The sequence below is a fragment of the Myxine glutinosa genome, chromosome 12 (assembly GCF_964187855.1).
Source record: "Myxine glutinosa chromosome 12, kmMyxGlut1.1, whole genome shotgun sequence".
Classification (NCBI taxonomy): Eukaryota; Metazoa; Chordata; class Myxini; order Myxiniformes; family Myxinidae; genus Myxine; species Myxine glutinosa.
The window spans coordinates 85,913,741-85,930,844 of record NC_136272.1 but is presented as its reverse complement, the minus strand read 5'-3'; the positions used below and the strand labels follow the sequence as shown (position 1 = coordinate 85,930,844).

The following is a 17,104-nucleotide window of genomic DNA, read 5'->3' as shown; positions in this document are numbered from 1 at the left end:
CGCTTCGCGCGGGGACGCGAGGCCTGCCGCACACCGGCGGGCATGGGCCTAGCAGCGCGCGAATTGGGGCGCATCGAGGCCTTTCTTCGCGCCAACCGGAGCCGCGTTGGACGACGGACGTCACACATCCAGAGACAGATAAGACGCATCACACATCGGTTCCTTTCGATTATCCTTCCATTTCTGCTGTTTGTTGAAGTCTGGTGTGGGGATGTCCCAATTTAGGATTATAGTTATTTACCAGCGCATTCCTTTGTTCTCGGAGTCTGGCAATAAAGCCACGTTTACTTTTTGGTTTGATTTATTGATTTCAGGTTGAAGACGCCTGCGGCCGTGAAGGTAAGTCGGCATAGTTCATTCCGTCTCACGTATCAACCGCCATTGAATTGGAAACGCCTCATTAAGCTCGACATTCCATCCGTGGTGACGCTCGGTGTTAACTGAGCCAACCACACGACAATATTGTTGCGTCTACGGAGTCCACTAATGGGCCCCAGTAAACATCGGGTCTAACCTGAGGATGATGAATGGTTAAAATCTCCTTGGGGAACAGTGACTGTATATAGCCAATCCCGGTGGTCCAAATGACACTAGGGCAAATAGGATGTGGAAGGTAACACATGTTAATTTACCACAAAGTCAATAATGCTTTATTTATAACCAAGAACGATGGATAGTAGGAAAGAAAGACAGGCAAGATGAGGAGACTGTGGGGGACGAGCGTTGGGATTTCCTTTGGAGCAAAGGGTGCACAAAAAAAAAAAAAAAATTAAAAAAAAAAAAATGTTGAAGGCTCCATGTTGAATGTTTTTTTTTTTTAATGTTGAAGGCTTCACTTTTATGTTGAAGTGAAGAGGAGTTTTAGAGAGAGAGATAGGTAGAAATTGAGTTTTAGAAGCATTGAACTTAACTTGATTACATTTGCCCCACTGGGAAATTTTGTCCAAATCTGAATTTAAAGTGTTGGCTGTGATCAAACGAGATGTAGATCGAGTGAGGGAAAATGGGGGCAGATGGGAAAAAACATGGAGGAATGTAATGTTGAGTCATCAGCATACGAGTACATTTGGTTATTTGTAGAAGAAAGAAGGTCATTGATAAAAAGAAGGAAGAGTGTTGGAGACAGGATGGAACCCTGAGGGACACCGCTGTTGATAGGGAAGGAGGGAGATGTTGAACCATCAACAAGCGGTCAGAGATAGAGCGGTCGGAGAGAAAGCTCTATGAGAGAGCAGAGTGAAGGAGGAAAGCGGAAAGAAGGACGCTTGGATATCAGACCCTGATTCCAAACCCTGTCGAAGGCTTTTGAGATATTAATCCTTTGAGTACGGATGACGTCCGGTCCCGCAACCCGCGAAAAAGTTTTGTGTACGGATGACATTACTACAGGTCATCGACTATACCTATAAATAGATCGTCAGTACATGGTTGCATTCCCGTGATGCCAAATTAATCCCATACCGGGGATATTTTTATTAAAAAAAAAAAATCCCGTACTCAAAGGGTTAAGGTCTACAACAAAGGATTACCCAAAGTCTCTCAGAGAAGAGGCCCAGACATTTGGAATGTAAGAAAGGATATCACCGGCATATCTTGCCTTGTGAAAGCCATATTGATGGTCAGATAGAAGACTGTGAATCAATTCAACAATGGATTCAAGAAAAGGAATGAATTTAAATACAAATGGGAAGCAAATTACAGCAAAGACAAACCCCCTAAAATGACACACACACACACACACTCACACACACACACACACACACACACACACACACACACACCAATTCAATTCCCCCCCATCCCTCTCCCCTTTTCTATAAGCAGTGTACTTGTTCGTCAGGGAAAAACCCGGAGAGATGCAGAGAGGATGATGGTAGATGAGCCCAGCACAAGGTGAACGGGAGGCTCGGTTCGGATGAAGGTGGCGGCGGGAGCAACAGGGCTGTAATGTACTCGGATGTGCTCTCAGGTCGAGATTGCTACAGGATCTGCACCACATGTTCAAGTACAGGAAAATATGTCAGAGAGAGAGCGAGAGAGAGAGCGAGCGAGAGAGAGCGCGCTGTCATGCGTGCTGGACAGCCTTTAATCCAACTGCCCCTGATAGTCTGGCACATTCACTCTCCTCACGTTCCAAAATGAGCGCAGTCACTTGGTCTCCTTCTTTCCTCTCTTCCCGCCAGTCCCTTTTTTCCCCTTCGGACTCTCGCCTCCTCCATGTCCATCACTCATTGGCGGAAGACTGCCACCCTGGCCAACCTTTCCCTAGCTATTTGCTGACGATGAAGCATTTCCACCTTCCAGAAGTGCACATTTACAAAACAGATTAGCACCTCTATGTTCCTAACTCTATGCTCGAATGAATGGCATTTCCTAACTACACATTCTAACTACCCTTTGAATACATAACCCCCCCACCCCCCTTTAGAAGCAAAACTGCCCCCTCTGGTACCACAGCCCCTGCGAAGGTACATCACAGTTGCTCCAGTACCAGCCTTACCACTTACACATTCACATCTACTTAGCTTACCGAAATAAAGCAGGAGGGGCATTTGGCAGCAAGCCAGATATAACTTACCCATCCACTCATGGCCTTATTCTCACCTTGACAATCAGCTATATTTTTTTATTAAATTCTTATTTTTTCTCATTTAACAAAAAGCACAGAACAAGGAGCACTTAAATATTTATAACCAGGATCATTCTTCCTTTCCAGCAGTCCCTCCCCGGTGACTTGGGGATGGGAAAAGAAGAGATCCACAAAACACAAAAAACAGCACTTATACTTTACATTCCTAGTCCATTCCTTAACGACACTATATACAAGCTATGTACATGCGACTGCCGTCCCCCATTGGATGCCAATAGACACAGCATTATCTGTGGAGCCAATTTTTTCCAATTTACCGATAGCTACAATGACGCAGGCCTTATGCTTAAGCCTGGTGTTGGCTTAACGGTTAGGGTGCCGGCTTGGGATCCTAGGATCCTGGGTTCGAATCCCAGTCGATCGCTGAATTAACGCCAGGGGGGTTGACTCAGCCTGTCATCCTTTCGAGGTCGGCAAATTGTGTACCAGATTGCTGGGATGAATGATCCTGGTGTGTACCCCGGTTAGAATAGGTACACCGTATCCCTGCGCATCCTAAGAGGCGACCAAGGGTTGGCGTTAGGAAGGGCATCCGGCCATAAAAAACATTGCCTCAAACAGGGAACCATGATTGTCATGGGACCCGCAAGGCTAACCCCCGCTCCAGCGAGGAAAATGGCCTTAAAACGATCATTCATATGTCCTTGCCACATGATTACCAATTACCCACTGTCCCTATTGTCTACAGGATTCTACAACCCAGCAGAACTCAAACGCCTGAGACAGTTCCAAGTTACTCACCCAGGTCTGAGCGCTTCTCCACAACATCGTCCATACGGCGATTGACTGACTCACCCATGTCCATTACTCCCTCTGGCCAATGAACTTTCCCTAAATTTTGCCCCGCGCTCGGCTGTACTTGCAGGGCTGTGGTTTCGCCCCCTCCGGTGACCTCAACTACACTACTACACTTAGCTATGACAGCTCTGCCTCTTTTACTTAGCTACGACAACATCGTGTGAGGGTTGTCAGAAAAATTGAGCAACTGAACTGTCACCAAGGGTCTACGAGTATCCACCAGGGTGCGACCCACAATCAATTCTTCTACCTCCTGCGAGGTCCACGGCTCCACTAGCCCGAGCTGGCCCACGTGGCCGGTCACTGCTGCTATCCCCAACACCACGGCCTTCGATTTGGGGAGCACAGTCACAGTGTGCGGCACCTTCAGCCACATCCCCTGTGGCTCCTTGACATCCCCCAGTACTACCACCTGCAGCCTCTCAGTACCCAGCCACATGTGACCCCGCCCCAGGTCTAGCTGGCAGTCACATTCCACCATGAAACTCAACCCCAGAAGACACCAGTCGTACACCTCTGCTACCCATATCACCACGTCGAACTCCATATTGCCCAACTCTATCCCCACAACCCACAACCCATTATCGGAGTCATCGCTCCCGTAGCCAGTTGAAGGCTGTGTCCTACTAGTCTATCAATTTTGTTCCAGCCACCAAGCTTTGCCATTTTGGGTTTGCCAGCCATTTTCTTCCAGCTTTGCTTTGGGGTCCATCTCTGCTTCACAAAACTCTCCCTCTATCTTTATCCTAACCCGCAGATTACCCATGCCAATTTTTTCCACAATTTACTATTGTCACCAAAGGAGGGCAATTCACCACATTCTCACCAGCCGAGCATGGCCTCGTATGCTCGGCCCAACCTAGTTTCCCGGACCACCGACGGCGATCTCCGGCAATATCGCCGCATGTGTCCTCTCTGACCATACTGGAAACAACTCCCCATGAAAGGCCCATGCGGGTACCCATGTGCTGTCCCGTCTGTCTCAGCTCTTCATGGCCATAACCGAACCGTCCTAATGTTAGCGGAACCCATAGCTTAATTTTGTCTGAATCTCAACATTTCCCAATGCTGAGAGCCTGAGCAGCACATTTGATTGGTTGAGATGGCGTAAAATGGCATAATATTTTGTCCCAGTACTTCTAAACTGGAGGTTTTTGGAAGTGGCAAGAAGGCAATTTGTGTTCTACAGTGTTAAAGTATATAATTCAGTTGAAATAAATAAAGGTTTTCAAGGCTGTGGAATTTTGTTTTTCGGAAGTTTACCGCCGTTGATGCACTGTCTTTTACACCACCTTATTTAATATATTAAATTAGTTATTTGTGCCTGTTGTTTGTGTCCATTATGACGTCGCTAAAAACTAAGATTCCTGTTTGGAATGATTTTCAATTTTGTTTGACTGCCAGATGGGCAGACAGTAAAAAAATCGCATCCGTGTCTGAAGGAAGTGATTCAGTTTGGCATTTTAATATGAAATAGGCAAAGCTTAGAAACTAACGAAACCCTTTATAATTACCCTTTAGAACGCGTTAGAATTGCCCTTTAGAACTCATTAGAATTACCCTTTAGAACCCATTAGAATTATCCTTTAGAACCATTTAGAATTAAACACAGTGGATTAGAAAGGTTCTTCATCTTCATTTTTTGATAGACGGATGGACATCGCTAAATATTGAAGCGGCTTCACCGCTTAAAAATTACCTTACTCCTCTGTGCGCATGTGCGCTGTGGACTAGATTCTGTACAATTTGCCAAAATCAGAGCCAACGTACTGCTAAACTGCAGGTTTGTGTTTCGATTTGTGTTCTACACTGTTCAAAATATAACATTCAATTGAAATAAGTTGTTCCTCTATCATAGACTGACACCTGCAGACAGGAAGACAAAGTGAAGCAATTGCTTCACTCCACTCTTCGCTTTGCACGTGGGATATTACTAATCCATACCCCAAACTACCTATCTTACTGCCAATGTCCATGTACTGCTCTATCCCCAATGCTTCAAGGTTACCTATCTAATTTTAGCTTAAGGCTATGTAATGATTGATTAATACAAACATGTAACTTACCAACATTTTTAAGCCCACACAAAATGGGATTCAAGCCCATCATGACTTTTTCCAGTTTCATGTAAAATGTTTTATGTTGTATTAAAGGTTAAAACGTGATATTGTGTTATATTTAATATTAAAGAGTTAAATATTAAGGTGAGGTGAAGGTGGGAGTGCATCAGGGGTCGGTACTAAGTCCACTAATATTTGTGATGGAGGTGCTGGCTCAGAACGTAAAGGAGGGTTTACCGTGGGAGTTGTATGCAGATGATCTGGTGTTGATTGCGGAAAGTATGGATGGACTGAAGGAAAAGATGAACAAGTGGAAGGAATGTATGGAGACAAAAGGTCTGAAGGTGAATATCGGAAAGACTAAGGTGATGGCAAGTGGTAAAGCATGTGGTGAGGTGGAAAGAACTGGGAAGTGGCCATGTGCTGTGTGCAGGAAGGGTGTCGGAGTGAACTCCATTCAATGTACAATGTGCGCTGAGTGGGTTCATCAAAAATGTAGTGGTCTGAGAGGGTCATTAACCAGTGTGGCAGCTACATTCAAATGTAAGGTGTGCACAGAGGGAGCTGCAGATGGAGGAAATGTTGAGTTGGATCTTGGAGACGGCGTGAAGCTGGAAGGTGTGAAAACATTTTGCTACCTCGGAGACATGCTGAATGGAGAAGGTGGATCAGACTCGGCAACGGTTGCTAGAGTGAGATATGCATGGTAGAAGTTTCGGGAACTGAGTGTCGTGCTGACGAGGAGAGGAGTGTCGTTGAAGCTGAAGGGAAAGGTGTATGCTGCATGTGTGAGAAGTGTTATGATTTATGGGAGCAAGACATGGGTAATGAACGTAGAGCAGCAACGAAGGCTGGAAAGGGTGGAAATGCGAATGGTTCGGTGGATGTGCAGAGTATCGTTGAGAGAGAGGAAGACAAATGATGAATTGCGAAAGATGATGGGAATAGAGCCTGTGATTGATGCTGTGAAGAGGAACAGGTTGAGATGGTTTGGTCATGTGTTGAGGAAGGATGAAAGTGACTGGTTGAGAAGAGTGATGGAAATGAATGTAGAAGTAAGTAGAGGACGGGGAAGACCGAGAAAGACTTGGCTAAAGATGGTGGAAGAAGAAATGCGGGCAAGGGGGTTAAAAAGGGGAGATGCAGAAAATAGGGCAAAATGGAGAACATTGTCATGGGGACCGCAAGGCTAACCCCCGCTCTAGCAGGGAAAATGGCCTTAAAATGCATGTTGTAGTTGTTTGTTATATGGAACTTTAAATGTTATATGTAAAATTGAATGTTTAAATTTAATATGTAATATTCAATGTTATATGTAATACCAGCAAAAGTATCCATCCCTCGTGTTGGGAAAAGCAAGCAAAAGTACCTGTCCACCATGGCAGAAAACATTTCAGTGAAGCTATCTATTTAAATAATTTCATGGACTTAAAAAAGGTTAATTGTGTTTCACTCAGAGACAAAGCTCTGAGCTACTTATACAATGTACAGCCCACCGTGAAATGGCAACATCGTGCGGTGGAGATTGGATTTGTCTAAAAAGAGGGCAAAATATAGATATTTTAAATTGTGTGTTACTGCATGAAGATCTGTATTAAATCCAGATTTTTATGTTGATTTAAAAAATTACTGACTCTGTGGAGAGAGAGGTGGAGAGAGACAATAAAGTGACTGTCTGTATTGCAGCAAGAAAAGTGAAATGAAAATGCCAGCTGGCTGGGTGTGGGTACCTCTCACACCAGCCATGGCACCTCAGCAAAGGACTTCTGTGATTCATTGCGACGAACACAATCTGTCAATTTCCCGACCCGGATCTCAGTCAACGGAGCATCTTCTCTTCTTGACTTGGTTATGACTGACTTCCCTGCAAATGTCTGCTGTTCTTCTTCTGGTCCAATCGTTTCATCTGATCATTTGCTTGTTAAAGTGGACATCTCTCTGGCCGTTCTCAGAGAGCCCCTTCAGCGCCGACGAGTCTGGCATTTCACTCAGGCTGACTGGCACTGTCTTCAAGCAGCCATCAAACATCTGGACTTGTCTCCGATCTCTACTGCCTCTGACATCAACTCATCCTGGGAATTCTTCCAAAGTAAATTGCTCTCTCTCATGCACAGACTTATCCCATCTCGTCTTCAGTTGTCATACCCTTCCTCCCGTCCATGGTACACGGAATCTTGTGGTGAGGCAGTTGCCCTGAAACAACTTGCCTTCTCCTCAAGGAAGGCAAATCCAACGGAGGGCAATCTCCATTCCTTTCACAAAGCTTGGAACCAGTGTGTGTCCCTCAGGAGAGCCAGGAAACAATATCTCTCCACTCTCAAGACTGAACTCTCAAACCTGTCTCCCTCCTCCAAACCCTGGTGGCATCTGGTCAAATCTGTTTCTGGTGTTTGTTCCCCTTCCATCCCACCCCTCCCTTACCTCAAATGGCTACACAGCTGACTCCGCACGAGAAAAAGCTGAATGCCTCAACTCTGTGTTTGCCTCAGAATTTTGTGTCCCAAACCCATCTCTCTCTGTACCCACCTTACCCAGTCAAACCCAGCTGCTCCTGGACTCTGTGTCCTTCTCTCCTGACAAGGTGGAGAAGTGTCTGTCAAACCTTGACTCTGATTCTGCAAATGGACCAGACGGCATCAGCCCACGGGTCCTAAAATCCTACTCTGCTGCTCTTTTACACCCTCTCTCTGTTCCTTTCACCCTCTCTTTTGCTCAAGGTCATCTGCCATCTGCTTGGAAATCAGCCAACATTATTGCTTTACACAAAAAGGTGCAAAAACAGATCCTTGCAACTACAGACCAATCAGCCTGCTCCCAATCATCAGCAAAGTCACGGAATCCATCATTTCTTGATCTCTGATCATCAATTTGGATTCAGACCAGGTCATTCTATGCTGGACATGCTGCTTCTGCTGTCTCAACAATTGATGGAGGTCCTCAATGCCAAACAGGAAATCAGAGCTGTCTCCCTTGACATATCACGTGCCTTCGATACAGTCTGGCACCCCCGCCCTGCTCACCAAACTCTCCTCTTATGGTATCCATGGAAACCTCCATGCATGGCTTCCGGACTTCCTCACCGGTTGCAGTCAACGTGTGGCCCTGAATGGATTTCTCTCATCTCTCCTTCCTGTTCAGGCTGGAGTTCCTCAAGGCAGTGTTCTTGGCCCTGTGCTTTTTCTGGTCTTCATCAATGATCTTTTTGACTCTGGAAAATCCTCTCTATCTCTTTGCTGATGACTCCACTCTCTGCCGCTCCATACCTCATCCCTCAGATTGGCAGGCAGCAGCCTCCTCACTCTCTGCAGACCTGGATAAAATCACAGACTGGTCAAACAAGTGGAACTTGTCTTTCAATCCTGACAAATCTCACACTCTCACTATGTTTCTCCGAAAAGACCATCTGGGCAACCCTCCCATCTACTTTCTCAACAATCCTCTCCAAGAAGTTCTGTCGCTCAAGCTTTTGGGTCTCACTATCTGCCATGATCTTTCCTGGGAAAACCACATTTCCAAGCTGGCCTCCAACTGGGCATCCTCCGTCGTGCGAAGTCCTTCTTTGGCACACCTGAGCTCCTCACCATATACAAGGCTTTCATCTGCAGCTCAATGGGATACTGCTCTCCCCTCTGCGCTGGTGTTCCTGCCTCACACCGAGCTCGGCTTCACGCTGTTGAAACCAAAGCTTTCAGAATCATTGGAATCTCCGCACGATGAAGCTGTCTCTGAGGGCCTTTCACTCGCTCACTGCAGGCATGTAGGTCGTCTTTCTGTCTTCTACCGACTCCTCTCCGGCATAGCTCCCCCAGCTCTGTCTGTGCTCTGTCCCCCAAATATTCCTTCAGGTTGCACAAGATCTGCCAGCAGCCCTCTTCTGGTGAAACTGCCAAAATCAAGACTCTCTGCCCTGCTTCACTCTTTCATTCCTTTTTTCTCCCGCCTTTGGAACAAACTCCCTCACTCTCTTCAATCCCACTCCTCCCTCCAGGTCTTTAAAACAGCTGTTCACCTCCATCTCCTATCTTCCCTCGTCCAAAACCTAGGTGCAGGAGAACTGCTTGGGTGGGTGTGGGGGCAGCGGCTAAACCGGGGAGGCAGGAAGGGAGGTGTTGGAGGACCAGATCATCGACTATTGAACTCCACAATCCTGAGGGGATGGCAAGCAGGGTTAAAACTCCAGCCACGCAGCCCTCCTCCCTTTTTGTCAAAGGAGACTACTCCCTTTTTCCAACGTCCACAACCATCTATCCCACGTTCCTGTTGGGTTGGCCGAAAGGAAGTTCCCAACCCAAGTCTTGCATAAAACGGCCAGGGAAAGTCCCTCACGAACCCACACCAATAATACATGAATACTCCGGAGTGTCTTGAAAGTTCAAACATGGTAACCCTAATTTCGTGGGCCAGCTGGAACAAGTCTTTCACGAGTGCACATTGGTGGTGCAATGGAGCCATTGCCTGCACATGGGAGGCTTTGTCGAATGGATGAAAAGGTCTCGACAGGGGAACACAAGATGGCAGAATAAGGGGGTGGGGAGGAGAGGTTAAAGGTTTAACTCTAACTGGAGGTGGAGGTGGAGAGGGTGAGGGACTCCTGTTTGCCGTTGGGAGGGGGCGGGAACAGGTGAGGTCGAGGCCACACCCACAAACTACCTCAATATAATTTTGAATTTAATTTCTCGATATCATCACTAACCATGGTCGCAAGAAATAAACAAGTAGCCTATGTTCAACAGTAGGTCTAATTTGGTTTTTCTGTCAGGTTTGGTGGCAATTGGCCCAGTAGTTTTGGTGTGATTGGTGTTACACACACACACACACACACACACACACACACACACACACACACACACACACACACACACACACACACACACACACACACACACACACACACACACACACACACACACACACACACACACACACACACACACACACACACACTCTCTCAGAAAAAGACTTTTGTTTCTAGGAATATTAAAATCATATAAAACATTGAATGTTATATGTAATATTAAAGGTTGTAATATTGAATGTTGGTGTGATGTAATGCCCAATATTATTTGCGATATTGTTAGGTTTAATATTTAAAATCATACCATTGAATGTTATATTTAATATTAAAGGTTTAAATGTAATGTGATATCTATTTTTATATGTGATATTATTACGTCTAAATGTTATTTATAATATTGAATGTTGTATGTAATATTAAAGGTTTAAATGTGATGTAATACTAAATGTTATACATAACTTGGCCCTTTTTTGTGGCGTAGCCCGTAGGTCCAGAACAGTATTTGCCTGTCCGTATGTCCGCACAAACGTACACCAATCAGAGCTGATGATCTGGTCACATGACACAGGGACAGTTGCATATTTTACTAAAAGGAAATATAATAACCTTCTGTGGAACGTTTTGGGGTCCCAGCGGGTGTCGTAAGGTAGGTGGTAGGTATGAGGTTTCAGAAATTCCTCAGTACAATTATGATTTTGAAATACAATCAACACGAACCTTGCTCCCGAATCCGGAAGTGAACAGATGATGACGATTCGCTGGTTTGATAATATCTCAATACAATCGTAATTTAACCTTATATTTTGATTTATATTAATATTAATACTATGGTATTAATTTGTGATTGGAATGATGTATCATGCTGTTTGAAATGAAAACATAGAGAATGTGCTGTCTATGCCTGACATTCGACTGAAGGTAGCCCAGGAATGTGGAATTTATTGGTTCATCGTTTACCATTCGCACTTTTTCTTCCTCCAAGTCATTCACAAACCGGCTGTCCATGCCTGAAGTCAAAAAATTTAATACTTACATTCTTTGCTAACTGATAACTGGTATCCCCACCCAGGTCATACTAGCCTCTTCAGCTAAAGTATTGTTGCGGTTTTGAGAACCCACACTTTCTTGTAAATATCACATCATTAAAGGTTAAAGGTAGCACCCCATAGATAGGCCACAAGCAACACATAGGTCACCATAGGACTTCAGTTATTTCATTAGTATGTGTATAGATAAGGCCATGTTTCCAAAAGTTGAATCTGTGTTGTGTCAATCAAATAAGGAGTAGGCCCCATTCCGTCCATTTTGACAGCCTCCCTCTCCAAGTGACGCCATTAAGCGCGCCCTCCTGTCTGTGCCCCATGGCCCTCCCAATTTGGTTCGCTACTCGGCCAGCAGCAGCAGCCTTCGCTGCCCGTGAGCTTGCTCAACGCCGCCATAAGCCACGAGGTGAGGTCCGGAAAAAGGGGGCGGAGCGCCAGGAAGAAGGTGTGGCCACGTCACCCAACCATCAGGGCGGGGCCGGTAAGCCTTAACCAGCCAACCAGGGCTGAAGTAACATCGCCTGATAGGCGTGGCTTTTGGGCTGGCGGAGCGATCACTTGTTTGAGATATACGTAGTGTGTTCAAAAAGTATCCGACCTTTATTTTTCGTGCGTAAAAAAAAAGAAGCTAGGGAGGCGTTGATTGGTGCACGTATGTAGGCGATCCTAATGCACACGCGTGAATTTTTTCCCACCTGCAGATTGCAGAAGCTGTCATTCGATGGCAGACCGCCGATGAGTGAGGACATGTAAGTGAGCGCCGTCGGATTTTCGTTTTTGACAAAATGACGGAAAAACTTGAACAACGCTACTGCATCAAATTTTGTGTTTTTTGGGCTCGGGGATGTTGGATGCTTCCATTGTGATGACTGCAACTTGGTTTCTGGGTCGTACCCATAAACCCAGGACTCATCGCCAGTGATCACTGTGTTGAGGAAGCTGGGATCGCTGTTCACAGTCTCCAGCATGTCCTGTGCGATCTCCAAACGGAGTTGCTTCTGCTCAATCGTTAGCAGCTTTGGTATGAACTTCGCTGAGATTCTCCTGAAGCCTAAATCCTCCTTCATAATGGAATGAACGGTGTTGAATCTTGCGGATCGTTTCCACTTGGGAATCGCCAAGCTTTACACAAAATTTGATGCAGTAGCGTTGTTCAAGTTTTTCCGTCATTTTGTGAAAAACGAAAATCCGACGGCGCTCACTTACATGTCCTCACTCATCGGCGGTCTGCCGTCGAATGACAGCTTCTGCAGGTGGGAAAAAATTCATGCGTGTGCATTAGGATCGCCTACATACGTGCACCAACCAACGCCTCCCTAGCTTCTTTTTTTTAACGCACGAAAAATAAAGGTCGGATACTTTTTGAACACAGTAGTAAAAGCGAGCGCACAAAGCCCTTTCACAGGCCTTACCAGCGAGGACTTACAGCTAAAGCTTGTATTGAGAAGGACTGATGAGAAGAGCTCGCCTTGAGAGGACTCGAGTGAAAGATTGGTGTTGACAGGACGTATTGGGAGAGCGCACATTACAAGGAACTCATGAGCACATGCGCTTGATCAAAGAGGGCTCGCTGGCATTGGGAGTTGAAAGCAGGACCTTGGAGAGGGGGCGTTTGGCGCGAGTGTGCAATTATTACGTACGCCGCCAGGACACCAGCCCCCCCCCCCCCGTGATATAATTGTCCGTTCGCATTACACTGAAGAGCTGCCTGCCGGGTTTCGTCCGCTGAACCGGAGCCTGGACCGGAGCCGGACTGGAGCCTGGACGCGCTGGTGACCATCAACCTATTCCACCCTACCATCTACAATCCCCGTGTGAGTGTCTGTATGCGAGACGGGCCCGTTTGTCCAGGGAATAAGATGACTGTTTAAGGCTGCCCTGTGTAACTACTTCTTCCTCTTCCTTGTACATTCCCTTCTTTTGTTTCCTCTTTACTTTCTACATAATTAATAAACCCATCTGTTCTTCCTATTTTCTTGGTTTCCTCTCAATCCGATCGCATCAGTCTTTTCTCCAATTGGGTAAGCGTGGCACGTTCGCAACCGCTATAATTGGGTCTAGTCATTTGTTAACGGCCCGAATCATGGCTCGCTTCGCTCGGCGTGCCCACTAACGCCGTGGTTCGGGCTGGAGTTATTTCCTTGCTTCACGGTCGGTGTTAGTAATTAGGTATTTGGACTAAGTCGACCAATAACCCTATTTAATACCGACCGGAAGGAACGTATAACTTCCAGGACTCGCGTCGGCCAGATAAAAAGACAAGGGGATTAACCCCCCCTTGATAAGGGGAGAGCCGACGTGCGAGATCCGCAACAGTATCAAACAAGCCAGGCTACACCATTGTTAGGCTTTCAGTCTTGGTCCATATCACTGAGAAGGCCAGATTTTTTTTCCTTTAACATGAATTGATTGGATGTTTTTATTAAACTTATTAGTAATTATCAGTTGTGGATTAATGAGACTGAATGTTGGTCACCCAGCCAGAGAAACACCGGGAGGACAGTTTATAGCTGGGTCATGATTTGAACCCAAGCTAGACAGCTTACAGGCGAGTGTGTGTATCTCCAGCGTCATATGGTCTAAAGTATCTTTAGTCCTCTCAGCTCTAGTCCTCATCTCTAGTCTGTATCTCTCGTCCTCTCAGCCATATGTTGCTGAACAACAGTCCATTTTTTAGCTCACCTGGAACATAGTTCCAGGGAGTTTATGTGATGGCACGTCGTCCGTCCGTCAGCCGTAAACACTTGCAAATTCCTCTCTGAAACCGATGATGGGATTGTGGCCAAACTTGGCACAAAATTATATTTGGTATGTTGCAACTGAAGGTTGTTGACGGTATTAAAAGAGTTGGCGTTTAAGGGGGTTTACCGGAAGTCAAAGTGGATCCAGGTTTGACCCCCCAAAGTAGATATTTGCTCTTTTCTCTGAAACTACACACACAATTTCAATTAAACTTGACCACAACCTTCATCACCCGTGATGCATCAACGTTTGTTCACAGCATTAAAAAAATCAGAATTTAAGGGGATTTGTGGGGAGTTTGACCCCCTAAAATAGTCATGTGAAAAAGTAAGTACACCCCATGTAAAGTTTTGACTTTTTCAACATATTTCAACATATAGCTATTTGATCTTCATTTCAACAATATTGATAGATAAAGGTGATATAATATAACAAATATCATGAAGCATTTACATTTTGTAGTCCATTGTATAATTTAAATAAACATAAATGCAAATTTCGCATGTGGAAAAAGTAAGTACACCCATGGCTCTAATAGGTGGTATTGCCCGCTTTGGCAGAAACAACCTCAAGTAGGCGTTTCTTATAACTGTCTACCAGTCTCTGACATCGACTGGGAGAAAGTTGTGCCCACTCCTCCATGCAGAATTCTTTCAGCTGTGCGATGTTTGAGAGGTTTCTTGCGTGCACAGCTCGTTTCAAATCCCCCACAGCATCTCGATGGGATTTAGATCCGGGCTTTGACTTGGCCATTCCAGAACCCTCCATTTCTTTCTTTTCAGCCATTCCTTGGTGGATTTACTGGTATGTTTAGGGTCATTGTCATGTTGCAAGGTCCACCTTCGGTTGAGCTTCAACTCTTCGACAGATGGCTTCACATTATCCTCAAGCACCCTCTGGTACAATGAAGAATTCATCGTGGATTCTATGATGTTGAGATGCCCAGGCCCTGATGCAGCAAAGCTGCCCCAAACCATAATATTTCCACCACCATGCTTTAGAGTTGGTATCACGTTCTTGTGGTCAAATGCTGTCTTTGGTTTTCGCCAAACATGTCTTCTGGTACTGTGGCCAAATAGCTCTACCTTTGACTCATCTGTCCAGAGCACATTGTTCCAGAAGTGCTGGTCTTTGCCGAGTTGTTCATTGGCAAACTTTAGTCTTGCCCTGATGTTCTTTCTGGACAGCAAAGGTTTCCTCCTGGCACATCTCCCATGTAGATCAAATTTGTGCAGCCTCTTTCTAATGGTAGACTCGTGCACGTTGACATCAACAGTGGCAAGAGCTACCTGTAGGTCCCGTGATGACATTCTGGGGTTCTTAGAGACTTCTTTCAGCATCTTGCGGTCTGCTCTTGGGCTGAACTTGCTGGGGCGGCCTGGCCTGAACAAGTTGGCAGTTGCTTGGAATCTTCTCCACTTGTAGATGATCTTCTGGACAGTCGAATGATTGATTTCAAATTGTTTGGAGATCTTTTTAAATCCCTTCCCAGACTCGTCGGCATCTATAACCTTCTTTCTGAAGGCTTCAGAGAGCTCTTTTGATCTAGGCATGGTGACGCCGCATACTTCAACAACAAAGAGCAAACCAAACAATGTCTGAGGTTTAAATAAGACAGGTTCCTCCAAGATCCTCTCTGACGATGTTCTAATCATTTGCATCTGAGCTGGTGCACCTGATTCTAATTTTAGGTATTTGAAGTAGTGATAAATGTATGGGTGTGTTTACTTTTTCCACATGCGAAATTTGCATTTATATTTATTTAAATTATATAATGGACTACAAAATGTAAATGTTTCATGATATTTCTTATATTATATCACCTTTATCTATCAATATTGTTGAAATGAAGATCAAATAGCTGTATTGGCTGTAAGATCAAATGGCTGTAAAATAGCTGTATGTCGAAATATGTTGAAAAAGTCAAAACTTTACATGGGGTGTACCTACTTTTGCACGTGACAGTATGTATTTGCTCTCTTCTGCGAAACTAAACACACAATTTCGATGGAACTTGATCACAACCTTCATCATCCGTGATGTACCGATGTTTGTTCAAGGCATTAGAAAAATCCGGGTCTCAGGAGGTATACAGGGAAAGCCCCCCAAAATAGGTACTTTTTTGTTTATTTGTTTAAAGTCTTATGATTACGTTAATATGATTGTACATGCTTCCCTGTCTTTGAGCAACCATTGAAATTGGTTTAAAATACCGTGATACTGTTTAAAATACCTTTGGTCAGTGTACTATACTGCTTTATCCTACCAGGTGAGCGCCCAGGGGTATTGCCTCTATTTCTTTTTTAAAATCTTCTTTCTTGGTGAATAAAAACAACTTTTGTGATGAATAATGACCGATTTATTCAGGAAAAGGTTGTACTGTGACGTAATTTTTCATAGAAATCCTCATCTATTTAATTGCTTTATAATTAGCAGTCTACGTCTGATGCATTTCATGTATTGGTCCATTTTTGTTCATTTTGTAGCATTTCTCTCCATTTTAGAGCATTTCTGGGGTTTTTTGGTTAATTCTGGTTGGAGCCATGTTGGTCCATGTTCATTCATTGTGTTGCATTTCTGTCCATATTTTTGTTCATTTTGAAGCATTTCAGGAGCATTTTGGTCAGTTTTTGGATCATTTTGCAGCATTTTTGTCTAATCTGTAGCATTTGTGGAGCTTTACCCTATTTTAGGTTTTTTTTGCACGTTTTTTGTCCATTTTCATTCATTTGCAACATTTTTGGAGGTTTAAAATCCACCTTGGTGCATTTTTGCCCATTCCGGGGTCATGTTGATGCATTTTCAGAGCTTGGGGTTAATTTGGGTTCATCTTGCTGCATTTTTGTCAATTTTGTCTTTTTTTTTTTTGGCGTTTTTGGAACTTTTGACAATTTTCGTTCATTTGCAGCACTTCTGCCATTTTGGTGCATTTTGGGGCTCTTTTTTGGGGGTGAAAGAGGGTATCGGTATCAGCCATAGTCACATTACGCCATCTTCATCTTCATGGGCGCAGCCA

At 44.8% G+C, this 17,104-nt stretch overlaps 1 protein-coding gene across 1 annotated transcript in view; it reads left to right on the top strand.

Moving 5' to 3' along the window:
- EFCAB10 (EF-hand calcium binding domain 10) overlaps nucleotides 1-17,104 on the top strand; it is a 44,906-nt gene that overhangs the window by 25,311 nt on the left and 2,491 nt on the right. The gene's annotated exons all lie outside the window — the stretch shown is intronic.